Source organism: Pseudopipra pipra, chromosome 18, assembly GCF_036250125.1.
Source record: "Pseudopipra pipra isolate bDixPip1 chromosome 18, bDixPip1.hap1, whole genome shotgun sequence".
In the NCBI taxonomy this organism is placed as follows: domain Eukaryota; kingdom Metazoa; phylum Chordata; class Aves; order Passeriformes; family Pipridae; genus Pseudopipra; species Pseudopipra pipra.
Genome location: NC_087566.1, coordinates 802,432 through 819,778, shown reverse-complemented (window position 1 = coordinate 819,778; position 17,347 = coordinate 802,432). Strand labels below are relative to the sequence as shown.

The following is a 17,347-nucleotide window of genomic DNA, read 5'->3' as shown; positions in this document are numbered from 1 at the left end:
TCGCGGAGAACGACCGAGAGAGAGAGACCGACCCATCTCAGAGCGAGGTATTCTGCTTTCAAGACTGCCTGTGGGGAAAACTGGCTGCGAGCACACGTGGCTGGGAGCAGCTTTTGAACCACCGGGACAGTCCTGCCTTTCCTCCACCCCCTCCCCGGGTTGCCGCGGGTTTCTCCCCTCCACCTGGGGATTTGGGACTTTGTTTTGTTTCTTCTGAAAGTTTTTTGCTTTCACCGTTTGTTGCTTATTCAGATTTTGTTAATAAAAAGCTGTTTCTTTCCCTTTTCCACACTTCCACCTGAAGTTTCTTCGTTTCTAAGTTGTGATCTTGTTAAACTAAGACACTCAGGAAATCCGAGCAGATCCCAGGTTGCCTAAGAAAGAGACTGAAGGAAGCTGTGCCCAATTCCCAGAGCATCACAAGTGGTCACAATCCTCATTTCCATCTTATCCAGATGGGATACAACCAGCACATTGCATGAACAGGATCATCTGTGATATTGCCACCATTCCATCCCCATGCTGTGAAGAATGAAGTGAGAAAATATGCACTGTAAATCACACACAGCTCCTCCAGAAGTCAGTGTTTTCTGTGCCATATTTGTGAGAAATCAGGGGCAGACAGGTATCCAAGGAAAGTAAAGTCAGGTTTTGGGGATGATTTAGATCTCCTGGGGACCCTAAAGTATCTCAGGAAAGCTTCAAAACATTATTACTAAGAAGCAGAGTTTCCTGCAGCTCCAAACCTGGCACTGGTGTGTGAGTGACTCGGAGAAAGGAGAGGTAAAGCTCCAGATGGCATTTTCACCTGCTCTCCCCCAGCCATCTGGGACTGCACCCCACCTGCCAGCTGCAAATCCCACCCCCACAGCTTCAGCACTGGAAGAGCCCCCCTTGCACGAGGCAGCATTTCTCTCAGTTTTCCTCTAAAATGACGTTTATCTCAGTTTTTGCTTACAGACCCAGCATCTGCACAATGTGCAGTGGAGGGATGAAGTTTAGGAAAGAACCTGGAAGGAAAAGTTATTCCAGAAATTACCCATGACCTGAGTTTGGTTGTCTGCAAGGATGCAGACTGAAGAAACAGCTTGGGAGCTACTGCCCCAGGCAACACAAGTAGGACAGGGAGAACATTTTAACTTCAACTTTAGACACAACCGCGTTTCCAAAGCAATGAAAACATGAGAGAGCAGACACGGCTGACTGAAGATCACATCTCCCAATCTTGCTCACAACTTTTTGCTCTCCCTGCTGAGCCTGGATGACCAGAGCTCTCCACCCCAGCCCGGGAGTTGTCACCTCGAGCAGTGGAGGAGGAGAGCTGGGCAATGATGTGTGAGGTGTCTGCAAAGATCACAGAATCCCAGGATATGCTGAGTTGGAAGGGACCCACAGGGATCATTGAGTCCAACCCCTGGCCCTGCACAGGCCCAGCCCCAAGAGTCACCCCCTGTGCCCCAGAGGATCATCCAAACCCTCCTGCAGCTCTGGCAGCCTTGGGGCTGTGCCCACTGCCCTGGGGAGCCTGGGCAGTGCCCAACCAGCCTCTGGGGGAAGAAGCTTTGCCTGAGATCCAACCTGAGCCTGCCCTGACACAGCTCCAGCCATTCCCTGCCTGCTGTCCCTGCTCCCCCAGAGCAGAGCTCAGTCCCTGCCCCTCCTCTGCCCCTGCCCAGGCAGTTGGAACTGCACTGAGGTCTCCTCTCAAATGTTGCCTTCAGTGAGCTCAGGACATGTCTCATCCCTCCCTGGGGACACCAAACCCCTCCACCCAGGCAATGGGAGAGCAGCCCAGGCCAGCCATGCTCCCTCTCTCCCTCCTTTCCCCCAGCTCCCTTGGCATCCCTCCCAGCTCCCTGGCACGTATCCATCCCTGCTGTGCTCACGTGGCTCATTCTTTCATCCCCAGATAGAAGCTGGGCCAGGTTTTTAATCCACGTGCAAACCCAGCCCCGCTGCCTTTCCCGGGTGTTGTTTTTCCCGGCGCAGTCCCAGCGCTGGCCACCCCTCCCTGCCCCATCAGCCACACTGCCCAGGTGAGGAGCAGCCCACCCACAGCTGCAAAATACACCTCTCTGAGCTGTGCAGCTCTGTGAAGCCAAGCTAAGCAGGAATACAATAGGTTGCTAATGATACAACTTCCCGTTTTCCTGGAAATCGGAAAATGAGCAACGGGGAAAGGATCTCGGCCTGCAGCCAAGCCAGGCTGGAGCCCCTGGTGCCTGGCTGAGCTGCCCTCAGCTCTTCTCCAGCAGACACCCACTCTGAGGTCAGAGATCCCACAGTATTCCCCCAGGAATTTGCCTCTGATTTCCATGTTGAAAGCCCTCAGTTCCACTCCCAGTCTGGAGGTCTCCTTAGAGCGAGAGAGATGACAGCACCTTCCTGCTTCCTAATCAGGGTGGATAAAAACTGCTCAGGCTGAAGCCTCCCCGCTTCATCCAGAGACCGTGTTCATCCATTTCCCCACTACAGGGCATTAAATGTTCATAATCACCTGTTATTCAACGTGGCCCTTAAATCAATTTGCAGCCTGGCCTGGAGCAGCAGGTCCCAGCCTGACGAGTGGCTCCAACTCTGCTCTCTGAGATGGATGACCGAGCTCTGGGCTCTATTAAAATTCATGTTGTTTCTCTGTTGCTGGTACCAGGCCATTGCAATTGCTCTGCGTTACAGACTTGCCTTCATCATTATTTATCAAGGTGAAATTTGAGTCAGCTGCAAACTTTATGTGCAACTAATTTATCCATATTTTCTGGATCATTCATGAAAATGGTGAAATACAGCAGGGTGGAAGTTGAATCCTGCAAAGCCACCATGTAAGCAGCTTGTTAAGCACTGATCCCCCAACAACAATCGCATTTTGAGAGCTTTAAGCTGCCTGTTTCTTAATCCATTTAATAACTGTCCATTGATTCAATAGAGAGTATATTCCCCACCACGTAAATCAAGTGCCTGACATAAATCTAAATTTATTATGATAATCCAGATACATGAGCAGAGACTGGGTTTTTCTCGTCCCCATCTAATGCACCAGGACATTAGTCCATGCCTGGGGCTTGTTGGCATTGAGGCAACATGATTAATAAATAATAGTGACAGCAATATCTGCTATCAGAAGGAACCGAGAAGTCGACTGGGCTTAAGAATACCAGCAGAAATTAATGGTATTCCATGGAATCATAGAATCCATAAGGTTGGATCAAAGATCTCAAAGATCTCCAAGTCCAAGCATCAACCCAATACTGTGCTCACCACCAAACCGTGCCCCCAGGTGTCACATCCACACGTTTTTGAGCACTTCCAGGGGTGCTGACTCCACCAGTGCCCTGGGCAGCCTGTGCCAATGCTTTTCTATGTATTTTTCTCTGTATTTCTATGCCTTTGATCTTTAGCTTTGTTAACATTTCCTCTCTCTCTGGCAGCACAGAGACAGAACTGACCAGCCTGTCCTCAGCTCCTGGGCTTTCCCACTTGCTGCCTCCAGCCAGTGGTGGTCACTGGCCTTCCCTGCCTCTGGGACTCCCCTGGCTTTCAGATATTTATAAAGAATTAGAGCCAGGACCTAATTTTGGCAGTGCTCCCATGCAAACTCCTTAGGAAGAGGCTTGTGCATCCATCCATGGCTGGATCACTGTCCCTCTCCATGAAGCACTCCCAGTGGATGGTGCCTTAGCTGGGCATCCCTCTGACGTGGTGCTCCCTCACAGCCTCCACAGGCTGGAGCATTTTGGATCATTTCAGAGGAACGCAGAAATTCCCTTGGCACTGCCCTGGGAGACTGGTTCTCCTCCAGGACTGGTATCCCTGTCACTCCACCTGGTGCACGGTCCCCTTTCCTTCCTTCTCCACCCCAATAACCTTTCCTGGCTCCTCTACCCTGGGTAAGGCAGGCACTGTCCCACTCCTGGCCTTGGCCCAGAAGGGGATATTTAGCCCCTGACTGAAGCCCATTATTTAATTAAAAGAGCCAAACCCTGAGGCTCATTGAAGGCAATCACCATCCTGTAGCCAGGACTTGCAGATCTCCAGGGGACACAGACTTCACACCCTGCAGGTCCCTCCCTCCACACAGAGCACTCCCAGTGCAGCAGACTCACTTCCCCTCATTCTAAGTGCTTATCAATATTTCATGGTGCTAAGTGAACTTTTTTCCATTTCATTTGCCATCTTTGTTAAATTCACCTTCTTCAGCACGGAAGGGAGACCAAGGACCAAGTGCTGATTTGGGGGAAATATGAATCATCTTATCAAAGGAATTAACTGGAGTGAAAAAAAGGAAAAAAATTGCTCAAAATATGAATAGAAATTATATCAGAATCACAAAAATGCAACTGGGAAGCTCAATCCTGCAGAAGCAATAGCATCAGGCACCCAAATGGCCTCTGATAGGAAATATATTCATTTACAAGCAAAATATCCCACCTCTTCTAGCCTGGAAAAAGCTCATCCCAGCCTATTCACTGTTATTTCTTTGGGATTTCTCACATGATGCAAGTCAAGAAGTAAATCTTGTGGATTTGAAGACAGAAAAAAATGTCTCCTCATGTTCCCCTGCTCTTTTTTCCCTGGCAAAGTGGAAGTAAACTCTCCTTTCCTTGGGGAAATACCTTGTGCAACTTCTGACAGGAGCAAGGATGAGGAACACAAACCTTGCTGGTTCCAGAGGGCACCATCCAGACTCCAACTTCACAGAAGTGCTTTGTGTCAGCCTTGGCTTACAAACCCCTTCAGTATTCTCACCTGTCAAACCCAAACCTCTCCCAGAACTACCCAGCAAACCCTCCCAGCCCAGCAAACCCCCTCCAGCCCCAGGACCTCTCACAGGGAAACCATAAACACTTTGGAGTGAAACCAGGAATTCTGAACTGTCCTTTTCTTATGTGCCTCTGTCTCTGCCTTCCCTTCCTTAAGAATTTATTCAGAGGTGTAGCACTGAGCAAACTCAGCCAACCTCACCTCGATTAGAATCCAAAAGGTTCCTACCTATGCCCTCGTGAAAATCTATTTCCTCCAAGGATTTAGATGCTGCCAGATCTGCTTCACCACCCTTGGCCTCTCCCTTCCTATTTTCCTTCTGTGGTGTTATTTGGGGTGACATGCCCTTCACACACCCCTTCTTCTGCTGAAAAAAGAGCCCAAACCATTTTCCTTCTTGCCCAGCTGAGCCAAACCCTCCATGTGCAGCAGCAGCAGCAGCCCTGGCACTGGGGAAGGAAGCAGCCAGAGCAAACAGGATGACAACAAGGGGACCATGGAGAAATCCTGCACTATTTTGTACATGTCCTGGGCTACATCAGAAGTAGCCTGGCCACTAGGCCAAGGGAGGTGACTCTGCCCCTCTGCCCCTCAGCTGAGACCCCCCTGCAGAGCTGCCTCCAGCCCTGGGAAACAGCACAGGAGGATGTGGAGCTGCTGGAGAGAGTCCAGAGGAGGCACCAAGATGATCAGAGGGATGGAGCAGCTCTGCTGGGAGGAAAGGCTGGGAGAGCTGGGGGTGTTCAGCCTGGGGAAGAGAAGCTTCGGGGTGACCTGATTGTGGCCTTGCAGTGGCATTTTTCTTTTGACAAGAAAAATGGAGAGAGACTATTTACAAGGGCCTAGGGGCCTAGAGTGACAGGACAAGGGGGAATGGCTTCAAACTGACAAAGGGCAGGGTTAGGTGGGATATTGGAAAGAAATTGTGCCCTGTGAGGGTGGGGAGGCCCTGGCACAGGTTGCCCAGAGAGGCTGTGGCTGTCCCAGCCCTGGCAGTGTCCAAGGGCAGGCTGGATGGGACTTGGAGCAACCTGGGCTAGTGGGAGGTGTCCCTGCCCATGGCAGGGGGTGGGACTGGATGGACTTTTAGTTCCCTTCCAACTCATTCTGTGATTCTACTTCTGCAGAGTCCGGTCCATGGGGAGGTCTCTGTCCTACCCTGGAGCCACCCACTGTGTCTCCACCATGTGCACTGCTGGCTTCCCCTGGTGGCTGCACACAGATCTTGAATTGATGACATTCCTTCTCGATCTTTAGTCCTCCCAGCTCACAGCACCCTTTGCTGAAGCCACCAAGTGTCCCTCATCCTTAAGGTATCACTTCCTGAATCCCTAAATCCCCTTTATTACTAAAATACTCCAGCACTTTTCCCAGCAGTCTAGAGGTCACCTTAAGTGCTTTCCATTCCCAAATGTACTGTTTGACATTTGCTAACATTAAAATCCAGCAGCTATTTCTTCCTCCTCTCCTCTTCCCTGGTTACATCCCGCTGCAGGTGACGCATGGCCTGTGTTCCTCGTGGTGCCCAGAGGCTATTTATCAAGGAACCAGCTCATCCTGGATTTGGAAGGTCCCTCTGGGGTTTCTTGTGACGGGGTAAGGGGGTGGGGGTTTGTTCAAAATCACTGCCTGAGCTGAAATCAAACATGTTCAGTGTCCTGTTCATCTTCCTGGGCCAGTCTCGGCATTGTCCTCTCCCCTCCACCTGCTCACAGAGCAGGGAGGGGACTCTGCTGTGGGGACAAACTATTTAGCAGGGCTAAAAAGGACAGGGGGGAACTGGTTTTAAACTGGGTGGGGTTCGATTTAGTTTAGTTACAAGGAAGAAATTGTTGGCTGTGAGGGTGGGGAGGCCCTGGCCCAGGTTGCCCAGAGAAGCTGTGGCTGCCCCTGGATCCCTGGAAGTGTCCAAGGCCAGGTTGGACAGGGCTTGGAGCAACCTGGGCTAGTGGGAGGTGTCCCTGCCCATGGCAGGAGGTGGGACTGGATGACCTTTAGAAGGTTCATTCCAGTCCAAACTGTTTTCTGATTCCATGAGTGGAGCAGCAGCAGTGACCAGTCACTGGGGCAAGGGGAGCTCCTGCAGAGGCAAATGTCCCCAGGAGCTCCAGCACCTACCCTGCAGCCCACAGACTCATCCCAGCTGCCTGCAAAGTTGAGGTGTGACATTTAGATGAAATTTCGGTGACTTTTATGGCACACAAATTTTCTTGCCCCCTGCCAGTGGGAAGGTGCCCATTCCCAGCTCCAGATGTTAATGGATCTCAGCATGGAGGGGTTGCTGGGCCAGCTGAGCATGGGGAGGCTTTGCAGGGGTGTCCTTTCTAATGTCCCCCATAAGCACAGTGTGGGGAGAGATCTGTTTGTTGTATCCCTCCAATGCCTGATTTGAGACAGAGACCTGCACCTTCATCCCCAGTTGGTTGGGCAAGGCAGGACCACTCCCAGCAGAGCATCAACCAGCTCCCCCCAAACGGGACATGGGACAGTTCATGCTGGACTGGAGGAATGGCTCCTTCTGGCTGAAGGATCCCTGCTGAGGCTCAGTGTTAACTGGCTGATACATGGAGGGGAGGACTTGTGCTGAGACAGGCCATGGGGACCACTGTGAGACCCAGACTCATTAGAACTCTCATTAATGATCTAGATGGGAATGGGAGTAAAGGTTAATTAAATTTGCCTCTACTGAGCTGGAGAAGGTTTCAGCATCAGTGAGGACACATAAATGACAGGGAGGGTTGTGGCAAAAAATGGCAGATTGTTATAGGCCAGAAAAATGCTACTTCTGGGGAAAATGATCATCCTTCCACCTTATCATGTGAAGGGGAAAGACTAGAGAAAAAAGAGCCATATCTGAGGAGCTGCCAGAGAGCTGTGGGATGATGGCTGATAATGAGAGGAGGGAAGATGGGTTACTTGGGAGTGAATTTTTGCTCTGTGCTTGTATTGCCAAATGTTAGTTCTTGCCTGGGGCTCCTTGAGACTATCAGAAGAAATACAATTGTTATTATTGATTGCTGTTACAACAGCTCTGAGGGGCTGATGTTCTTGCTTAACCAAAACACCAAGAAAGTTATGGAAATGGTGAGAGAAAGAGCTTTATCCACAGGTGAACTTGGAGGAGCAGCCCTGTGCACAGGCTGAAATGTCTTAATTGTGTGTCCAAAGAGCTGTAGAATCCCAGAAAAATACAGGAGGAAGCAGTGACACAAAGTAAATGAACTGAGATGAAAGAGGAGCAGCTGCCCTACCAGGAACTATCACAGGGCTCATCAACAAGGAGATTGTGGAAATGTTGAAGGGGAAAACATGTTGTCTGGTCTCTCTAGTTCAAATGTGAACCTCAGAAATGAGCTGTGCAGTGCCAGGGTACCCACATGGAGACAGAGCTGCAGAGCCTGTGAACCAAAGGCACACCAGGTCAGCCCAGAACTGGAAAAACTGAAAAACCAGGAAATTTTGAACACAATAGTCCCAGCTTAATTTCTGCATTACACTGGGACAGAGCACCTGAAAGTGTCCAAGGCCAGGTTGGAGGGGGCTTGGAGCAACCTGGGCTAGTGGAAGGTGTCCCTGCCCATGGCAGGGGGTGGCACTGGATGAACTCCAAGGTCCCTTCCAAACCATACCATTCTGGGATTCCATGATCCGTCTGTAAAACCATCACTCAGACCAGCACAGCACTAACTCAGTGGTATTTGGCCTCCTTTTTGGGAAGGGAAGGGAATATTTCTCCACAGAAAAAAATATTTCAGGAGAAAATGTCTGTAGAAGAAGGGACAGTAGAATGTCACCTTTCAAAGGTGTGTGTGTCTGTCCCAAGCTCTGCTCCATACACTGAGAACTTCACTGCAATCTGCCAACTTAAACCAGCTGCAGTACAAGTGGTCTCTGAAGTCACTGCAATGAAAGACTAAATGTACTTAAACCCATTTCTAAAGGCAGGAACTTCAAAAAGGAGGCAGAAGATATTCAAGGCAAATGCAGAAGTCTGACTACTTAAAACAGCTGCTGAGGACAGAGACAAGGCAGCAAGGCAAGATCTGGAAAAAAAGGTAAGGCTTGAGAGCAGCATTAGTGCACAAAATCAAAGCAATTTCTCTAGTGCTGCCCAAATAATTCCTGCATATCAGGAGGAGCAGACCCATAACCTCAAGAAGGATGGGATCCCTCATGCCTAGTGGGGGGAATTCAGCCACTCCTGATAATCACTATAGGAGTGAAGCCCATGGCTTGAAGGTATTTACAGGACACTGAGAAGAAAATCTAAATGAGAAGGAGAGAGTTGAAAAGCACCTGCAGTCAGGGACACAAAAGGTTTCTGTTGAGATGCTTGTGAGCCTTGGTGCATCTGAGACATGCAAGGCCTTGCAGAAGTTAATAAATGAGTGATGTAGGGCACTGATTAAAAAAATAAACCTATATATAAATAAGTGGTTGTCAGCTACCAACCACTCATTTGAATACACATTGTGGAACCAGGGATCAGATCTCACCAGGCACGAGCAATTCAGCACAAGAGAGAAATTAAATACAAAAGGTGTGAAATAAACATTTTTAACTCATGAGCTCATTATAAACAACCAAATCCAAGAGAAGAAACCCTCAGGATAAGAGGGATGGACTACAAGGTTTCAGTTGAGTCCTGGGTTGGTGTGGAGCTCCTGCAGCGGGGCCAGCGCAGGCTGCGGAGATGCCCAAGGGCTGGAGCAGCTCTGGGAGCAGCAAAGGCTGAGGGAGCTGGGGCTGTTCAGCCTCCAGAGCAGAGCCTGGGAGGGGCCCTCCCCAGGCTGTGTCAGGGGCTGCAGGGAGGGGGCAGAGGATGGCCCAGGCTCTGCTGGGGGGGCCCAGCAATGGCACAGGAGGAACGGGCAGGAACTGATGCCCAGGAAATTCCCCCTGGACAGGAGGAAGAACTTCTTTGCTGGGCAGTGACCCAGCCCTGAACAGGCTGCCCGGGGAGGGGCTGGAGTCTGGACACAATCCTGTGCCCTCTGGACACAATCCTGTGCCATGTGCTCTGGGATGGCCCTGCTGGGCAGGGAGGTGGGACCAGGTGGGACACTGTGGGGCCTTCCAACCTGAGCCATCCTGGCATTCTGTGATATGGAAGACACTGAGGATGTCTGGTACTTTAAATAACATATTGAATGGGCTTTGATGGAGCAGAGGATCACACACCAGGGAGGTATCAGCTAAAATGGCACAGCATCACTCCTCTGCCTTTGCTTTGCCCACCTGTGGTGGAATAGGTCAGCTGGACCCCAGGGGCAGTTCACCATCAATCAGTGCTGGCTCTATGAAGTGTCTGGAATAACATGCAGAGGGGAGGAGAGGTGTCCCAGCTCTGTCTGAGATCACTAACAACATTTGCATGAAGCACCAACCTTTAAGAGAAATGGTCTGAGCTGAACTCCAGCTGAACTCACTGACCATTATCCCCACAGAAGGAACCAACAGTGTGACATTTCAGAGCGTGGCCTCTGTGGTGACTCTGGCAATAGGGAGAGAAAACAACGGGAGACTACAGGAAGAGTTTACATCAGCTCCAGACACCCGGGGTGACTAGAAACAACCAGGTCCAGTGGCATCCCAGTCACATTCCCAGCACTGGTGTATCAGTCTGGACTCAGGAAGAGCTGAGCTGGGGGGGTTGGCCAAACACAGCACATTACAGGCCAAACCAGATGTTGATGGGCTACATAGCTAAGCAAAAATGAGGATGTAAATTGAGATATTCTTGTGTATGAAGAGCACTATGTGTTTTAGACATCTTAAACAACAATGAGTCCGTGGGCACAGCACGGGATAAATCCTTGGGAAATGGAAAGGCTGTTTAAAAGGGTGGAAAGCAAAGCCTACGTGTATAAATTGTAATCTTTTAACAACCAAGAAGCTCTTAGGACAGTCAGCTGAAGCTTTCAGTACAGCATCACAGCATGAAGCTTTGCACACAGACTGGTCAGACTGGTCAGGCCCTGACAACTGGTGAGCTCCCACAGCAAACTGGTGGCTCCACACACCTGCCCAGAAAGAAGAGCCATTCCTCAGCAGCTGCTCAAGGCTGGTCCAAGGTACAGAAATCCTGGGAGCAGAGCTGTCAGATCCCACGTGCAGGTTAAAAATCATCAGGTTCTTGCAAAAGACACCACCAGCATTGATTGATAATGATGATGTTGATGTAGGAGCATCACAGCACAAGGAGAGGCTCCTTCACAGACCTGTGAAACCTGAACATGTCCACCTGCACCTCCCTGGCACATTCCCAAGCTGAAAGCTGTACCTGTGCACCCCTGGGCAGCATCTCAGTGGCTGCTGGGAGCCTCCAGAGAAAGGGAGGGCAACTTCAGGCATGGAACTCTCCAGATCATAAGCACATCCAAGGGGATTCAAGAGGAACAGATGAGACACTGAAGGGTTGGATTAGGAACCTGAGCAGGAAGGAGTGACAAATGAAATGGGTCTGCCATGACAAATACAACAAGAGCCTGCAAAAAATGAGGCAGGAGATGAACTAGAGCCCAGGACAGAGAGCAGAAGGGAGAAGGTCTGTTTGAGTCCCTGCCCAGACCACTGCTCTTGTATTTGACACAGCACATCTGGGAATTAAAACCCAGGAATGCTCCACTGAGAAGGGATGAGGAAAAAGGGCTCCCTCCCCTCCTGTGTGCTCACACTGTCCTCTGCTCAGTCCCTCGGGATCCTGCACTGCTGGATGCACCTGGGAGCAGAAGCTGCAGAGCCCTCCCATCCCCTGCACCCCCAGCAACAGGACATCAGCATACTGAGAGAAGGAAGCCAGGGAGGAAGGACCATTGGCCTTCTGACTTAGTCTCAGTGCCTCAATCTCTCTTTCACCCCTGGTGGCAGAAGCACGGGCAGGCATCACCCTCAAGCTATCAGAAATTATTTGCTGACCTGCTGTTCCACCTGCAGAGCTGCCTCCAGCCCTGGGGAACAGCACAGGGAGGACATGGAGCTGCTGGAGAGAGTCCAGAGGAGGCCCCGGAGATGCTGCCAGGGCTGGAGCCCCCCTACTCTGGAGCCAGGCTGGGAGAGCTGGGGGGGTTCACCTGGACAAGAGAAGGCTCCAGGGAGAGCTGAGAGCCCCTTGCAGGGCCTAAAGGGGCTCCAGGAGAGCTGGAGAGGGACTGGGGACAAGGAATGGAGGGACAGGACACAGGGAATGGCTTCCCACTGCCAGAGGGCAGGGAGAGATGGGAGATTGGGAAGGGATTGTTGGCTGTGAGTGTGGTGAGGCCCTGGCCCAGGTTGCCCAGAGAAGCTGTGGCTGCCCCTGGATCCCTAGAAGTGCCCAAGGCCAGGTTGGACGGGGCTTGGAGCAACCTGGGCTAGTGGAAGGTGTCCCTGCCCACGGCAGGGGGTGGAACAAGATGAGCTTTAAGGTCCCCTTAAACTCAACCCGTTCCATTATTCTGTGATTTTCAGGGGTATCCCAGCCCCACAGCTGCAGGAAGATTCCAGTGGGATTGAAAGAGCTGGTGAAGCCCTTTCATGCCTTCACTTCCAGCCTGAGCTGCCTGGGAGAGAAACAACCTGCATGAGAACACCCCAAACAGCCCAGAGCAGGCTGGGTGCTCAGCCCTGCAAGTCACTGTGCCATGGGGGACACCCTCCCTTACCAAGGCTGAAGGAAGGGATGCAGGACTCATTGCAGGCCTGAACACCTAAGTAGCTGTGAGGGTGCAGCACATGGGTGTCACAGCCCCTGAAGAGCAGAGAGATGCTCTGCCTCACACAGAGGGGTCACAGGGCTCAGCACTCTGTGGGTGGGGACTTGGTGGGTGACCATGGCCACAGAAGTGTCTGCCACATTGGGCACCCAATATAGCAGGCTTGGTGTGGGGAAATACTTAATAAATGCTTGAGTGAAAAGATGTCAGGCCCTGGAGGGAGGGAGGTCATCGAGGGTTTGCCATCCTAAGGCACCATTTTCCAAACAGCTGCCACACAACTGCTGCTGCAGCCTCTGCCCTGTGCTGAACCCCTGCTCCTCTTTTCTGCACCCAAAAATGCCCCACCTCAGTCAGAAACCAACACATCTCATCTGTGGGCAGAATATTTTGGGGGAAGGATGACATTTCATTGCAACTCCCCTGACATTACAGACAATAAGAGAGAATCTCTGAAATGCTTTGAAACCAGGAGAACTCAGAGAAGGAGCTGCAAACATTACCTGTGGTTTCCTTGACAGAGTGTGACCCCCACGATGACTCCCCTGAGTGAGATTATAGAGCTGTCACTCACTGCCACCACACAGCACAGAAATTACCAGATCAGGCTGCTGATGAATGTCTTGTCTTCACATTAAACACAGGCTGCTCTGATCCCATTGCCCCCCTCCCTGGTACAGCTTGGGAAAGGCGGGGTGGGGGGGAAGAGGCAGAGCCCCACCTGAGCCTCAGCCTGGCTGTCAAAGGCAGAGAGATGTGTGGGCACTCACACACTGCAGTTCTCGCCAACTTTCAGGGGTTTGTTACTGATCTTATGATATTTAGCACATTTTTGAAGTCCCACCGTCTGGACTCAGGAGCTCGTCACGACTTTCATTCTAATGTGTTTTTTTTCCTAGCAAAGAAGATGAAAACATTAACTCATCCATCTCCCTAAACCTCAGAAAGAAGGAGGTGAATGAAATGTCCTAAATTGTGTGTTCTCTGAGAATTTCCTTCCCTCCTCACAGCTGAGGTTTGTAGCTGCTGTTTGCAAACACGGTGGATGAGGAAAAGCTCAATGGCAGGCTCAGGAATCACATCACCCTGGAAGGGAGTGACACTCCTTTCCTCAGCAACAGGGCACCACTTTCCAGGATCTTCTAATTCCAGCTGCTCTCCAAGCAGGATAGTGTGGAAAGAGCTGGAGAAGGGCTCAAAAGCAGCCAAAGCCTGAATTCACACAGTACTGAAGCGGATGGTTTGGAGGGACAGTGGGGAGGGAGGGAGGTACTGAAACCCCGGGCCAGGGAGGGGATTGTCCCGCTCTGCTCTGCCCTGGGGCAGCCTCACCTCAACATTGGGGCAGTTTGGGGGGACACAATGGAAGGAAGGGATTGAGCCATTGGAGAGTGTCCAAAGGAGGGACACAAGGATGGGGAAGGGCCTTGATTTGAAGGCGTGTGAGGACACTGAGGGCACTTGGTGTGTTCAGCTGGAGCAGAGGAGACTGAGGGGAGACCTCAGTGCAGTTCCAACTGCCTGGGCAGGGGCAGAGGAGGGGCAGGGACTGAGCTCTGCTCTGGGGGGACCAGGGACAGCAGCCAGGGAATGGCTGGAGCTGTGTCAGGGCAGGCTCAGGTTGGATCTCAGGCAAAGCTTCTTCCCCCAGAGGCTGGTTGGGCACTGCCCAGGCTCCCCAGGGCAGTGGGCACAGCCCCAAGGCTGCCAGAGCTCCAGGAGGGTTTGGATGATGCTCTGGGGCACAGGGGGTGACTCTTGGGGCTGGGCCTGTGCAGGGCCAGGGGTTGGACTGGATCATCCTTGTGGGTCCCTTCCAACTCAGCATATCCTGGGATTCTGTGAACCCTTCAGCACAGATCTTCTCCAGGCAGTGGCAGAGGCTCTGCTTTAGCCCGACCTGTGGGCTCTGATTTAAAGGGTTGTGCCTTCTGGAGTCCAAATGACCAATAAGTGCTGGTCACTTTTAAGAAAGCCCTTGTGCCTTGCAATAACTCACCACTGATTGCCTACATTTCCTTAAAAGAGCTCATTTAGAGTTGATTTAAGCACTCCTGGGGAGAGCAGGCAGGAGGGGGGAGGTGATTTACAGACCTGGTGTCAGCAGCAGAAGCAGCAGGCTCTCCTGCCTGTTCTCCTGCCTGCTCTCCTGCCTGCTCTCCTGCCTGCTCTCCTGCCTCGAGCCGGGGCCTGGCTGGAGGGTTACTCTGGGGAAAGGGAGGCCCAAGGACCCCCCAAAAAGGGTCCTGGCGATGATCTATGATAATGATAATTTTTTTTCCCCTCTCTTTAAGGGGTGCAAGCATGGATTTCATGTGTACCATAGATGGATGGTGTTTGCATTTCACACCGTAGCTCAGGGAGGGCATCCTGTTAGTCTGGGCTGCAGACCCTGGGACACTGCTCAGCTGAGAAACTGCAGGTGTGGGAGAAAGAAACTGGGAGAAAGAAACTCTGGACTCCACTGGCTGTAAAGAGTGTAAAGGTGGCTTCCAGGCTTGGCCAGATCAATGCCACTGGACAGTGAGATCAGCTGTGCACACCCACACTGGGCTGATCCCTCTTGTCTTTGAAGTGACACCCCTGCAAGGGCCTCCAGGGAGAACTTGTGTGGACCCTGAGTGCAGTAGGTTTTGCCCCTCTAGATGCCTTGCTGCTTTCCAAACCCTCCTCCTGATGTCTCCTGGCTCTGCAGGCACCTGCTCCACTATGGAGAGCCTTGGCAGCAAAGGCAGGAGCTCAGGAATGTGAGTGATGGGTTCCTCTGTTCCTAACCATTGCAGGATGTTTCTGCTGAGCACCACACCCATGACAGAGATGGCTGAGAATGACAGGCAAGTGCCCCCCAGGACTGTGCAGCTCTTCCTTCTCCCCCACAGTCCATGTGGAGCACAGACATCCCCAGGAGTGGGCTGGCAGGTTCCTGCAAAGCTCTGTCTCCTGACAACCAGTAGAAAAGCAGGAATAATCCAAACTTTTAATGACAGATATCCTAGTTTTGTAAGTGTGCTGCCTCTTTAAAACACTGTGGCTGATATTTCTGTACGTTCCTATTTGGCAGGACTAAAAAAGAAGACTGAGAAGAGGAATAACAAGGAGAAAAGAATCAGTTGAGAAATGAGTGGAATGCAGAGATTTCTGCTGTGTTTCCCTCCCTGTGTCCAGTCCCCCTTTCCATCACTGCCCTCCCAAATTGAGAGCAAGGCCAGCCAAGCAAGGAGCTGCTCCATGTGTGCCCCAGCGAGGTGCAGAAAAGGATCAGTGTCTCTCTCCTGCTCATTGTTCCCCACCCAGGAGCCTTGTCTCTGATTCCTCCCTGGATGAGGACTGGAGAGCTGTCACAACAGGGCCTGGTTTCCATAGCAAACCCAGCGTTTTCAGATGGAGAGGCTCAGCCCTGCATTCACCAGAGCTGAGAAGAAAAGCATTTATTCCCCCCCCCCCAAACATGAAGGGCATAGAGAACTCTAATGCCACGTGTGGTTTAGATTTCACAAGCTTCTTCAAAGCAGAAACAGCCTGTGAGCTGCCTGCTGGCAGCTTTTCTAACTCAACACATGGGTTGAAGCCTGAGAGATTCAGAGCTGAGTTTTGCTCCCAATTTCTCAGTTTTTGGTCTTATGCCATATCTGAGGGTCAGTGGTGGCCACACAGAGGGAGGACGTGCTGCCCTTGGCTCACGAGCACTTCAGGGCAGCAGAGAGAGAAACCAGAGTCAGGGCAAAACGGAGGGAGGGCACCAGAACCAGAGGTGGGAGGATGGGGTAGAGGGGCAGCCTGTGGCCAAGAGTGCTGCATCCTGTGGGAGGCAGGAGAAGGGAAAGCAAGATCCAGATACGTGGGATTAGGAGCCAGATTCTGGAGAGCACACAGGGAGGGGTTGGGGCCAAAATAATGAGAGCCCATGGATCAAGCAGGGTAGGACACCCTCATCATGGGAGCTGTTCTCAGCTCTGCTCTGCCCCTGGTGATCCTGTGTGGTGCTCCCAGGGAAGCTGAGACTGGGTTGTGGATGTTCCACCACCCCACAGCAACAGTGAGGGGTCACACTCACCCTCCAACAACCCCGAAAACATCACAGGTCCCAGTCACCTCCCAGCATGTCTGCTGCTCATGCAAAGGGACATGCCCATGATTGGGGAAATGGTGGAGAGGGCACTTCCCACATCCCTGTGCACAAATCCGAGCACTAAACCAGCACACAGCATTTCCTGCAGCTGATCAGTGTTGTGGAGCTGTTGATTTGTGGTTCTGCTCTTTGAATGCAAATGGATGAGTTATTTCATCTTTTTCCATCTACAAACCACTTTAAAAATTAAACCCATGCTCCCAGCAGCTTTTCCACAAAGGATGGTGCTACAGAAGGCTGGGAGGGAAAACTTGTTTGGCTGACAAAGGAGAGTGACAAAGAGACGCTTCCAAGGCCATAAAGGGTTACGGAAAGCAAGGAAATTTATTTCTCTCCTCCTCTGTGACTGGGGATCCCCAGCTCAGTTAACACAGGCCTTATGCAAGTCAGTCACTGTGATGTCCCCTACAAGGGCTGGAGGGTGATGGTGACATCTTTGCCTGCACAGGGGCAGCCCCACACTCCCAGGGACACAGAGGAATCCATCCTTTCTGAACTGGTCCTTGGCATGTGGTACTGAAGGACTTGTCCCCCAGGAGAAGGGGGGTCACCAGGGCAGCCCTGACCCCAAGCAGCAGTGCCAGCCCTGTCCCTGGGCTGCCCAGGCAGTGTCTGTGTCCTGCAGACCGAGCTCCTGTGCAGAGCAGGCAGCACAGGCAGTTATCCCTCCTCCAGATGGAGAGATCTGCATTTGCAGTGGACATTAAATTCGTAGCAATGATAAAAAAGAAAAACTGTGCTGCAGCAATAAACCTCCTCCCTCAGC

At 51.6% G+C, this 17,347-nt stretch overlaps 1 protein-coding gene across 1 annotated transcript in view; it reads right to left on the bottom strand.

Moving 5' to 3' along the window:
* RTN4R (reticulon 4 receptor) overlaps window positions 1-17,347 on the bottom strand; it is an 85,214-nt gene that overhangs the window by 12,852 nt on the left and 55,015 nt on the right. The gene's annotated exons all lie outside the window — the stretch shown is intronic.